At 41.5% G+C, this 12,083-nt stretch overlaps 1 protein-coding gene across 3 annotated transcripts in view; it reads left to right on the top strand.

The window, feature by feature from the left end:
- Positions 1-12,083, top strand: part of KLHL25 (kelch like family member 25) — a 665,168-nt gene that overhangs the window by 38,381 nt on the left and 614,704 nt on the right. For 2 of the 3 annotated variants that reach the window (XM_084969477.1, XM_005666300.4), the window contains exon 3: positions 3,013-4,770. The exons of the other annotated variant lie outside the window; for it this stretch is intronic. The gene's annotated coding sequence lies outside the window, so the exon portion shown is untranslated. Of the gene's footprint in view, positions 1-3,012; positions 4,771-12,083 lie in introns of those variants that run through there. 3 annotated transcript variants of the gene reach the window in all.

Raw genomic sequence — 12,083 nt, 5'->3', positions numbered from 1 at the left:
TGGACAGGCAGGGGTGGGCACAGGAGGACAGAAAACCCTTGGCAAGAATCCCTACTCCAAGAACTCCAGAGAACTTGGTGGTTTTGTTTGGGTTTTTAAAAATTGAAGTATAGTTGATTTACAACGTTGGGTTGATTTCTTGCTGTATAGCCAAGTGACTCAGTTATATACGAACACACATTCTTTTTTATAGTCTTTCCCATTATGGTTTATCCCAGGATATGGAATGTAGTTCCCTGTACCAGACAGTAGGACCTTGTTGTTTATCCCTTCTATATATAATAGTTTGCATCTACTAACCTCAAATTCCCAGTCCATCCCTTCCCCACTTCCCTCCCCCTTGGCAACTACAAGTCCATTCTCTGTGTGTCTGCTTCTGTTTTGTAGATAGGTTTATTTGTGCCACATTTTGGATTCCACATATAAGTAATATTATACAGTGTTTGCCTTTCCTTTTCTGACTTAATGTGATAATCTCGAGTTGCATCCATGTTGCTGCAAATGGCATTATTTCGTTCTTTTTTGTGGCTGAGTAGTATTCCATAGTATATATATACCACATCTTCTTTATCCATTCATCTGTCAGTGGACATTTACATTGCCTCCATGTCTTGGCTATTGAGAAGAGTGCTGCTGTGAACATAAGAGTGCATGTATCTTTTTGAATTATAGTTTTGTCCAGATACATGCCCAGCAGTGGGATTGCTGGGACATGAAGTAATTCTATTTTTAGTTTTCTGTGGATCTGCCCTATGTTTTCCGTAATGGCTGCACCAACTTACATTCCCACCTACAGTGCAGGAGGGTTCCCTTTCTCCACACCCTCTCCAGCATTTATTTGTAGACTTATTAAGGATGACCATTCAGACTGGTGTGAGGTGGTACCTCACTGCAGTTTTGCTTTGCATTTCTCTAATAGTGATGTTGAACATCTATCTTTTCATGTGCCTACTGGCCATCTGTCTTTCTTTTTTGGAGGAATATACTTAGGTGTTCTGTCCATTTTTCGATTGGGTTGTCTGGTGTTTTTGTTGTTGAGCTGTATGAGCTGTTTGTGTATTTTTAGAGAAGCCCTTTGTAGATGACATCAGTTGCAAATATTTTCTCCCATTCTGTGGGTTGTCTTTTTGTTTTGTTGATGAGTTCCTTTGCTGTGCAAAAGCTTGAAAGTTTGGTTAGGTCCCATTGGTTGATTTTTGTTTTTATTTCTATTGCTTTGGGAGACTGACTGACCCAAGAAAACATTGGTATGATTTATGTCAAAGAATGTTTGGTCTGTGATCTCTTCTAGGAGTTTTTTGTGTCTTGTCTTATGTTTAAGTCTTTAAGCCATTGTGAGTTTATTTTTGTGCATGGTGTAAGGGGGTGGAGAACCTGTTGTGTATTTTTTTTTTTTTTTACTTTCATTAGAATTTATTTTTAGTGAAATATAGTTCATTCAGTATACAGAAATGTGACTGATTTCTGAATGTTAACATTATGTCCTGCTACTTTGCTGAATTTGTTGATAAGTTCAAGTAGTTTTGGGGTTGAGTCTTTGTGGTTTTCTATGTATAGTATCATGTCATCTGCATACATCGACAATTTTATTGTGTATTTTTTTATTTTATTGAAGTATAGTTGATTTAGAAGCTTGTGTTAATTTTTGCTTTACAGCAAAGGGACTCGGTTATACATACATTCTTTTTCATGTTCTTTTCCATTATGATTTATACAGGATATTGAATATAGTCCCCTGTGCTATATAGTAGGACCTTTTTATCCATCCTTTTGTTTCCATCTGTTAATCCCAAATGCAGCAATCCACCCCTCTTCCCCCTTGGCAGCCACAGGTCTCAGATAAGCTGTTTTTAAAATAGAAGCCCACAGGGGTTCAGCTGTCCATCGCCTTCCATCTCTATCCTGAGCATCCCCCCGCTACCCCTCCCGGTCCTTCTTGGGCCTGCTGTATTCTTTCTTCTCCAGGTGATCAGCCCTGGAGCTGCTGCTCCAGCCAAGGGCATATCCCTGCTCAGAGTCGGGCCAGGGTTACACTGCACAGTCATTGTGGGTTAGACTTTAGAAATGACCACACTGGCCAGGTGGTTTTCTTAGTGGTCTCCAGGGCATTCTATACCAAGCCTTTCACCTGCATTAGGTGACTCCACCATGCTCTGGGAGGCAGGTATCTATGCTCATTTTCCACAGGAAAACACAGATGCCACACTGATGGAGAACCAAGCACTGGAGGGAGAGCTTCCTGACCACAGGGACTGTCCTGCCTAGCTCACCCCTGCCTCTGTCCTGTGGGGCCTGGTTGAGAGGCTGTGCACAAAATATTTGTTAAGTGCAGGAATGAACATGCAGGCTGCTGCCCACAACTGTGCTGTTCTTCCTGATGGCATGGCTCCTGGCTATGACCTTGTCTGCCCTCCTGCACTATTTCCCCCTCACTGGCCTACATTCAGATTCTCAAAAGGGCCAGATTCCCACCCCCAGGGCCTTTGCACATGCCATTCCTTCTGCCTAGACGGCTGTTTGCCCCTCTTGCAATCTGTCTGTCCTTCAGGGCTCAGGTTAAATATTACTTCCTTCCCACACATTCCACCAAACTAAAAATCCTGGTTCTAAGCTCTAATTTTTTGTTGTTCACATATAGCTCTTCTCTCTGTACAATGGCTGTATACAGTTGTTCATACAAGCCTGCAGTTTCTCCCGCTGGAGGACACTCTTTGGGATAGTAGCTGTGTCTGGCTGTTTCCCTGGGCCTGGCATGGTGCCTGCTGGGTTGAGGGTGCTGAGGGCACATGGCCAGAGGGACTGAATGGACTAATGAGTAGTCTCCATGGTCTAGGTGAAGAAAGCATGGTTCGAGGCGGTGACAGCATTGCTCAGGTCTGCATTGCTGGTAATTCTCACACCCAGGCTTGAGTTCCGGCTCTTACACGTGGCCTCTTAATCATCACCTGCTTCCAGGTTTGCACAGAACAGCGTGGGCCTGATTCACATTTTCTCTCTCTCGTTCCTCTACAGACTCTGCGTGTTTCTTCCCTCCCCATGGCTCCAGCCCTCCTGTCCCATGGTGGCCCTGACCCTGTCTGCCACAGCGGGAAGCTCAGTCTGGCCCTGGGCCAGCACTTTAAGTGGCCAGAAGCCGGTCCTTCCAGCCCTGAGCTTCAGAGAAGAGAAGTGTCTCCAGTGCCCTGTGTGTCCAGCTGAGGCCTTTCCTGCTTTGCAGTGGTTTGTGGGGGAGAGGACCTTCCAGCGGGGAAGGGATGGATACCAGGACCCCCTCGGCCTCCAGGAGAAGGACAGATTTGCCAAGCCTTGAGGTCACCTGTTTCAGCAAGTCCTGGACGAAGGTGGGGGTGGCAGCACTGATGGCATGGCCTTTGGCTCAGGGCTTCTCTGTCAGTATTGTAATGTCTCCCCATGGAGGATGGCTCAGGCTTCTGCGAAATGGGTGCACCAGGGCTGAGAGCAGAAAAGGTGCTGCGGAGAAGGTCTACACATGAAGGGAGGGAACCCTTCCGTGACCTCAGTGATGGCCACAGGCTTCATTAGCAAACTGACACCCAGGCCCCAGAGTCGGGCCTTTCCTCCAGTGACCTCACCACCTCCTGGTCACACCATCACACCCCAGGATGCTGTGCCCAGATATAGACACCAATGCACATGGTGGTCCCCAGTGACACATTCTGTCAAATGAGGGGTGTCCTTGGGGCTGTCCCATCACCTCCCCTCAGAGCCCAGCCAAGAGGCAGCAATGACCCCATCTCCTCACAGGACCGCATTGGCCCGAGGATGGGACCCTCCCCTCCAAGACCAGGGGCAGATTTGAGCTGGGGTGTGTAGATGGGTCTCCAGGGCGCCCACCATAGATCCCACCAGGTCCAGCCTCATCTCACCTTGGAGGATGACAGCAAGGCCCATGATGACAGTTCCCCAACCAGTGCCCCTGTCCTGTGGCCTCTAGGTCTTCAGCTGGTAACTGGATCTAACCCTTTTGCCCCCTGAGCTCAAAAATAAGTTTGGTCCCAAGAGAATGGCTTTTTCCACCTACCAAGTCACTGGGTCCCTCCTTGGTACATCCCCAGCAGCTGGGGTTGTGGAGAGGTTGGTGCCTGCCAGCAGCCTTCCTCATACCTAATGTTAAGAGTTTCCAGGCTGGTCCTTCATTGGCCTCAGTGCTTTGTTGGACAGGACAAGGCTTTCGGTGCCTGGGCTAAAACCTGTGACTTCCCAGGCTGGCTGCCATATGCAGTGATGCAGAATTGGGCTCCAACATGGACTTAACTGTTGATGGGGCCAGTTGCTTTCCATAATTGGGCTCTGATCCTTATAGCGCCTCCATGCTGGTGCTCTTCCTGTGGGCATCTCCTGGGGCATAGAGCCTTTGGGCTGGCATCACCCATAGGCCATCAGCATCTACTTGGGAAAAAGCAGAAGGTGCATCTCCAGGTTATTGGGACCTCACCTTTATCAGAGGCCAGCCTCTGGCTTTCAGTGCATCGTTTCAACCACCCAGAGGCCAGGTGGGTGTCCCAGGAAATGGCTCTGCCTGAGAAGTCAGGGAGGCCCTGGGGCTGGTGTCAGAAGCTACAGGGCTGAGGTAGGGAAGCAGCATCTCTCGGTCCAGAGCTCACCCTGCCTGAGGGCTTCTGTGGCCTGTTGGATTGTTGGGCTGAGATAAGCACCCATCTCACAGCATAAAGGACCTTGCAGTGGTGCTTTCCCTAGAAGTTGTGTTGCTTTTGTCTGTTTCTAACTTAATAAAAGAGTTGAGAAAAATCTTGCTTTCCTTGGATGCTGATGTCAGTCTTGGGGGACATAAGGCACAGACAGACTCAGATAACTCCCCTCTCCAAGCCAGCTCTCTGGGGGTGCAGGAGCCAGTGGAGAGGGCGTCCAGTCCTCAGATTATTTCATCATCAGAAGCCTTTACATCGAGTCTCATGTAGAATCCTGATTACTTTCCTGAAAACCCCCTGTGTGAAGAACTCTTAAGTCGAAGGTATAGTTCTGTTGATTTCCACATGCTCCTTTTTATGCTGTGAGCCACCAGTTGATACTCTTGTGTGATGATTACAAGTTCCATTAAGGCAGACATCCTTACTCCAGTAGTGGTATCAGTTATCACAACACAGCCTCTGCATTGCTCATGTTCAGCTGCTCTCCTTTCAAACATTTTCATAGCTATTATGAACCATAATATGAACATGGACCTAGATAGGCTGTGACAGCCACAGAGCAAAGAGGAGGCCCTGCCCAAAATCCCACTGCAGGCTCTGGACACCACAACACCAAACACATCCCCTATCAAAGGGACAATGACCAGCACACGCTTAGGAAAGATGAGGCTGGCATCCATAACCTAAACAGCCTTCATAACAAAAATATTGTACTCACATAGTCTATACAGGGATGCTCCCACATAGAAACACCCCTTCAAGACCACAGTAGATAATTATTTCTCCTAAGTTCATTGAGACAGAGAAAATTTAGTAAATGAAAAAGCAGAGGATCTAGCCCCAATTAAAAGAACAAGAGAGAAACTATGAAAGAAAAATTAATGAAACAGACCTCATCAGTCTACTAGACCTTGAGTTCAATAAGGAGGAGGTAATAAAAAATGCTAAACCAGTTAAGAATTGATAGAAATGCAGATCATTGTAACAGAACTAGAAACTATAGAGGAGCCAAGATAAAAACCAGTCTGGGAGCAGTGAAGACCAGACTAGATAACTCAGAAGAATGAATAAGTGATCTGGAAGAGAGAATAATGGAAATCCACCCAAACAAAACAGCAGACTGGGAGTTCCTGTTGTGGCTCAGCAGTGACGAATCTGAATAGTGTCCATAAGGACACAAGCTTGATCCCTGGCCTCACTCAGTGGGCTAAGGATCTGGTGTTGCCACGAGCTGTGGTGTGGGTTGCAGATGTGGCTCAGATCCTGCATGGCTGTGGCTGTGGTGTAGACTGGCAGGTACAGCTCCAATTAGACCCCTAACCAGGGAACTTCCATATGCCAAGGGTGCAGCCCTAAAAAGACAAACAAAAAACAACCAGCATACTAAAAGACAATTTTTTAAAAAGCAACATAGATCTATAGGATAATATAAAGCATACAAACCTAGGCATAATAGTGATTCCAGAAGAAGGGGGGGGAATCAAAAATATATTCAAAGAAATTATGGCTAAAAACTTCCCACACCTAGAGAAGGAAACATAGCCAGGTACAGGAATCACAGAAGGTCCCAAATAAGACATAATTAAATGTCCCCACATCAAGACATAAAATGGCAAAAGTCAAAGATTCTAAAGGCATACAAGAGAAAAAGAGCTACAAGTGAACCCTCATAAGGCTATCAGCTTATTTCTCTGAAAAAAAATTGCAGGCCATAAGTAAGTGGTATGATATGTTTAAAATTCTAAAAAGGAAAAAAAAAAACCTGCAAGCTAGGGTATTCTACCCAACAAGACCATCACTCAGGAGAGAGAAATAATTTCTCGGTCAGGCAAACACTAAAAGAACACAGCAATATTCAACATAATCTAAAAGAAGCAAGAATCTCTAGAAAAGGGAAAATCACAATAGGAAAGGCAAATACATAAAAGGATTAAAGAGCACTTAAATAAACCAGTAGATACATTTAAATACAATTAAAAAATTTTAAGAAGTGATTATAACCACAATTAACAACAAAAGAATAAACGTGAAGATTTAAAATAGGACATGAAAATCACAAGATGTGAGGGAGGGGAGTAAAAAAAAAGAAAAGATCTTTTAGAATATTTGCATTTATGTGGCTGTAAGTCTAAAGCAAGTAGATATAGTTTGGAGTTACTTGAAAACTGGGGTAAGCACAAATCAAAAATTAGAATAGATTCACAAAAACTGAAAAGAAAGGAACTCAAGCATAACTGCCTAATACAAAAGAAAATCAAACCACAAAGGGAAAAAATAAAAAGTGGAACAAAAAGAACTAAAAAATCAACTGGAAAATGAAGTTTAAAATGGTAATAAGTACATACTTATCAATAAGTACTTTAAATGTCAATGGCCTAAATGTTGCAATCAAGACATTAAGTGGCAGATTGGATTAAAAAAAAACTAAAATATGCTTCCTGCAAGAGATTCACTTTAGGGTGAAAGACAGATTGAAAGTGAAGGAATAGAAAAAGATATTTCAAGCAAATGGAAACAAGAAAGTGAGAGTAGCAATACTCATATCAGACAAAACAGACTTTAAACAAAGTCCATAGAAAAAGACAAAGAAGGATATTATATAATAATAAAAGGATCGATACAAGAAAAGGCTATTACACTCTTCAATATATATATGCATGCAATCTAGGAGCATATATATATACACACAGACACAGACACACATATATATGTGATAAATATATATAGTACAGGAGTCCCCATTTTGGCGCAACAGAAACAAATCTGACTAGGAACCATGAGGTTGCAGGTTCAATCCCTGGCCTTGCTCAGTGGGTTAAGGATCCAGCATTATCATGAGCTGTGGTGTAGGTCACAGATGCAGCTCGGATCTGGTGTTGCTGTGGCATAGGCCAGTGGCCACAGCTCCAATTGGACCCCTAGCCTGGGAACCTCCATGTGCCATGGGTGTGGCCCTAAAAAACAAAAGACATGTATATATTAGTACAAAAACTAATGGACATAAAGGGAGAAATTAACAGGTATACAAATAGTAGACTTTAACATTCCCCTCGCATCAATGGAGAGATCTTCCAGTCAGAAAATCAGTAACGGTGATCATAAATGACACAGAGACTAGTTGGACTTTAATGTCAATAGGACACTATATCCAAAAACCCCCAGAATACATTTGTTTTTTTTTTTTTAAGTATGCATGGAACAGTCTCTGAGATAGACCACATACTAGGTCACAAAACAAGCCTCAACAAATTTAAGAGAATAGAAATTATTTCAAGCATCTTTTCTGACACTGGTATGAAACTAGGAATCAATCATAGAAAAAGCAAGGGAAAAATGAACACTTCAAGACTAAACATCATGCTACTAAAAACCCAAGGTAGCAACAATCAAATCAAAGAGAAAATCAGAAAATACCTTGAGATAAATGACAATGAAAATACCTTACCAAATCGATACACAGCAAAAGTAGTTCTAAGAGGGAAGTTCATAGCAAGACAGGTCTTCCTGAAGAAAAAAAAAAAAAATCTCATATAAACCACCTAACTTACTACCTAAAAGAAATAGAAAAAACAAAAAAAACAAAACAAAACAAAAAAAAACAGAATAAAACCCAAAGTCAGCAGAAGGAAGGAACTAAAAATCCGAGAGGGAATAAAATAGAGATTTAAAAAAAAAAATGTCAATGAAACAAAGAACTGGTTTTTTGAAAAGAGCAAATCAAACATCTAGCCAGGCTCATGGAAAAGAAGCGAGAGGACCAAAATAAATAAAATAGGAAATGAAGGAGGAGAAATAACTACTGATACTGCAGAAATGCAAAAAATCATAAAGAGAATACCATGAACAGTCATATGCCAACAGATTGGACAACCTAGAAGACATGGACCAGTTTCTAGAAACATATGGCCTGCCATAATTGAGTCAAGAACCACCAGATAATTTGAACAGACCAATCATAAGAAGTGAAATAGAATCTGTAATTAAAAAAAAAAAAAAAAAAGCTCCCTGCAAACAAAAGTCCAGACTGCAAACAAATGCTTCAGTGGGCAATTCTACCTAACATACAAAGAAGAACTTAAACCAAACTTCAAATTCTTCCAAAAGAGGAGGGAAGAGTTCTAAGGTCATTCTGTGAAGTCACCATCACCATGATACCAAAACCAAAGACACTAAAAAAAAAAGAAAAAACAAACAAAAAAACCAGGTCAATACTTTGATGAGTATTGATGCAAGGATCCTCAACAAAGTATTAGCCAAACCCTGACAAGTAGCAGTCTAGTGAGTGGGATGCATCAGGATTGCTGGGCAATGAGGACTCACTTCAGGATCGCTGGACACACAGCCTGGTCCCAATCCTTCTGGTGCATATTCCTTAGGGACTGGGGCCAGGGAACTTGGAAACTTCTTTCAGATGCCTCTGGGCCAGGTACTACTACTGCCACTGCTGGGGATGGGGGCGGATTTGTTCCTCCCCAGTGTGCCTCCTGATTCATGCTGGGCTGGTTCTTGGCATCAGAATTCACTGAAGTTTCACTGCAGGCATCCTGTCAGAGTCACCCTCAGCCAGTTATAAGCACATAGAGAAATTTTTGCCAACTGAAAGACATCCTTCCTGCATCAACTTCTGTCAATCAGACACCCTTTGTGCATGGAGAAAATTGACCTTTTTTCCCCCTTTGCAAGGAGAAATAAACAATAAATGAGACTAATAATAATATAGCATATTAAAAATTAAAAATATTAGCAAACTGAATTCAGCAACACATAAGAAGGATCATACATCACGATCAAGGTGAATTCATTCCAGGTCACAAGGATAATTCAGCAAACACAAGTCCATGTGAGATACCACATTAACAAAAGACAAAAACCACATGATCTTTTCAACAGATGCAAAAAAAGCATTTAATGAAATTCAACATTCATTCATATAAAAATTCTCATCAAAGTGGGTATAGAGGGAACAAATCTCATCATAAAAGCTACTTATGACAAACCCACAGTCAATATAACACTCAAACGGTAAACAGCTAAAGCCTTTCCCCTAACTAAGTTTAAGAACAACACAGGATGCCCACCCTCACCACTTCTACTCAACATGATGTTGGAAATCCTAGCCCACCAATCAGACAAGAAAAAGAAAGTATCCAAATTGGAACAGAAGGGGTAGAACTGTCACTATTTGCAGATGATGTGATTCTCTATATAGAGAACCCCAAAGCGCCACACAAAAACCATTTGAACAAATGAATGCAGCAAGGTACTGGGATAAAAGATTAATATACAAAAATCTGTCGCATTTCTTTACACTAACAATGAAATATCAGAAAGAGAAATTTAAAAAAAAATCCCATTTGAACCTTCCTGCACTTTGGTGGGAATGTAAGCTGGTACAACCACTATGGAGAACAGTATGGAGATACCGCAGAAATCTATACATAGAACTACCATATGACCCAGCAATCCCACTCTTGGGCATATATCCAGACAAAACTTTCCTTAAAAAAGACACATGCACCTGCATGTTCATTGCAGCTCTATTCACAATAGCCAAGACGTGGAAACAACCCAAATGTCCATCAACAGATGATTGGATTAGGAAGATGTGGTATATATACACAATGGAATACTGCTCAGCCATTAAAAAAGAACAAAATAATGCCATTTGCAGCAACATGACTGGAACTAGAGACTCTCATACTCAGTGAAATAAATCAGAAAGAGAAAGACAAATAGTATATGATATCACTTATAACTGGAATCTAATATACAGCACAAATTAACATTTCCACAGAAATGAAAACCACGGACTTGGAGAATAGACTTGTGGCTGCTGGGGCAGGGGGAGAGAGAGGGATAGGGAGATTGGGGTTAATGGATGCAAACTATTGCTTTTGGAATGGATTTACAATGAGATCCTACTGTGTAGCATTGAGAACTATATCTAGGTACTTACACTGCAGTACAACAATGGGAGGAAAATGCATATATACATGTATGTGTAACTTGGTTCCAATGCTGTACAGTGGAAAAAAAATAAAAATTAGGAATTCCTGTTGTGGTTCAGTGGTTAATGAATCCAACTAGGACCAAGAGGTTGTGAGTTCAATCCCTGGCCTCGTTCAGTGGGTTAAGGATCTGGCATTGCTGTGAGCTGTGGCGGTGTAGGTTGCAGATGTGGCTTGGATCCCATGTTGCTGTGGCTCTGGTGTAGGCCAGTGGCTACAGCTCCGATTTGACCCCAAGCCTGGGAACCTCCATATGCCACAGGAATGGCCCAATAAATGGCAAAAAGACAATAAATAAATTAATTAAATAAATAAAATTTTAAAAACTAAAAAAATAAAAATAAAAAATCCCATTTAAAATCCACATAAAAAATACCTAGGAATAAACTTAACCAAGGAAGTGAAAGACCTGCATGCCGAAAACTATAATACATTGATAAAGGAAATTGAAGATGATTCAAGAAATGGAAAGATATTCCACATTTTTTGCATTGGAAGAATTAATATAGTTAAAAATGACCATACTACCCAAATCAATCTATGGGTTTAGTGCAATCCCTAAATTATCCATGATATTTTTCACAGAACTAGAACAAATAGTCCTAAAATGTACACAGAATCTCAAAAGACCCAGAATTGCCAAAGCAATACTGAGGAAAAATAACCAAGCTAGAGGTATCACCTTTCCAGATCTCATACCATACAACAAAGCTACAGTAATCAAAATGGTATGGTATTGCCAGAAAAAAGAGACCTATGGATCAATGGAACAGAATAATAGGCCAGAAATAAACGCACACATCTATGGTCAATTCATCTACAGTAAGGGAGGCAAGAATATATAATGGAGAAAAGACATTTTCAGTAAGTGGTGTTGGGGAAGCTGGACAGCCTCATATAAATCAATGAAATTAGAATGCTCCATACACAAAAATAAACTCAAATGGTTTGAAGACAAATATAGGACATTACATCATGAAACTGCTAGAAGAGAACATAGGCAAAAAATGGGCAGAAGACTGAGACATTTCTCCAAAGAAGACATATAGATGGTTAACAGGCACAAGAAAAATGCTCAACATTATTAATTATTAGAGAAATATAAATCAAAATCATAATAATGTATTGCCTCACACTGGTCAGAATGGCCATCATTAAAAAGTCTACAAATAAAACCCACGCACCTACAGTCAACTAATCTATGACAAAGGAGGCAAGAATATACAATGGAGAAAAGACAGCCATTCAATAAGTGGTGCTAGGAAAACTGGACAGCCACATGGAAAAGAATGAAATTAGAACACTTCCTAACACCATACACAAAAACAAACTCAAAATGGATTAAAGACCTAGATATAAGACCAGATGCTATAAAACTCTTTAGAGGAAAACATAGGCCAAACAC

The sequence above is a fragment of the Sus scrofa genome, chromosome 7 (assembly GCF_054392235.1).
Source record: "Sus scrofa isolate SSC_HxYL_T2T_F1_AM1 chromosome 7, Sscrofa_HxYL_maternal_Yorkshire_Landrace_v2.0, whole genome shotgun sequence".
NCBI lineage: Eukaryota > Metazoa > Chordata > Mammalia > Artiodactyla > Suidae > Sus > Sus scrofa.
This window is presented reverse-complemented; position numbering and strand designations above follow the sequence as displayed.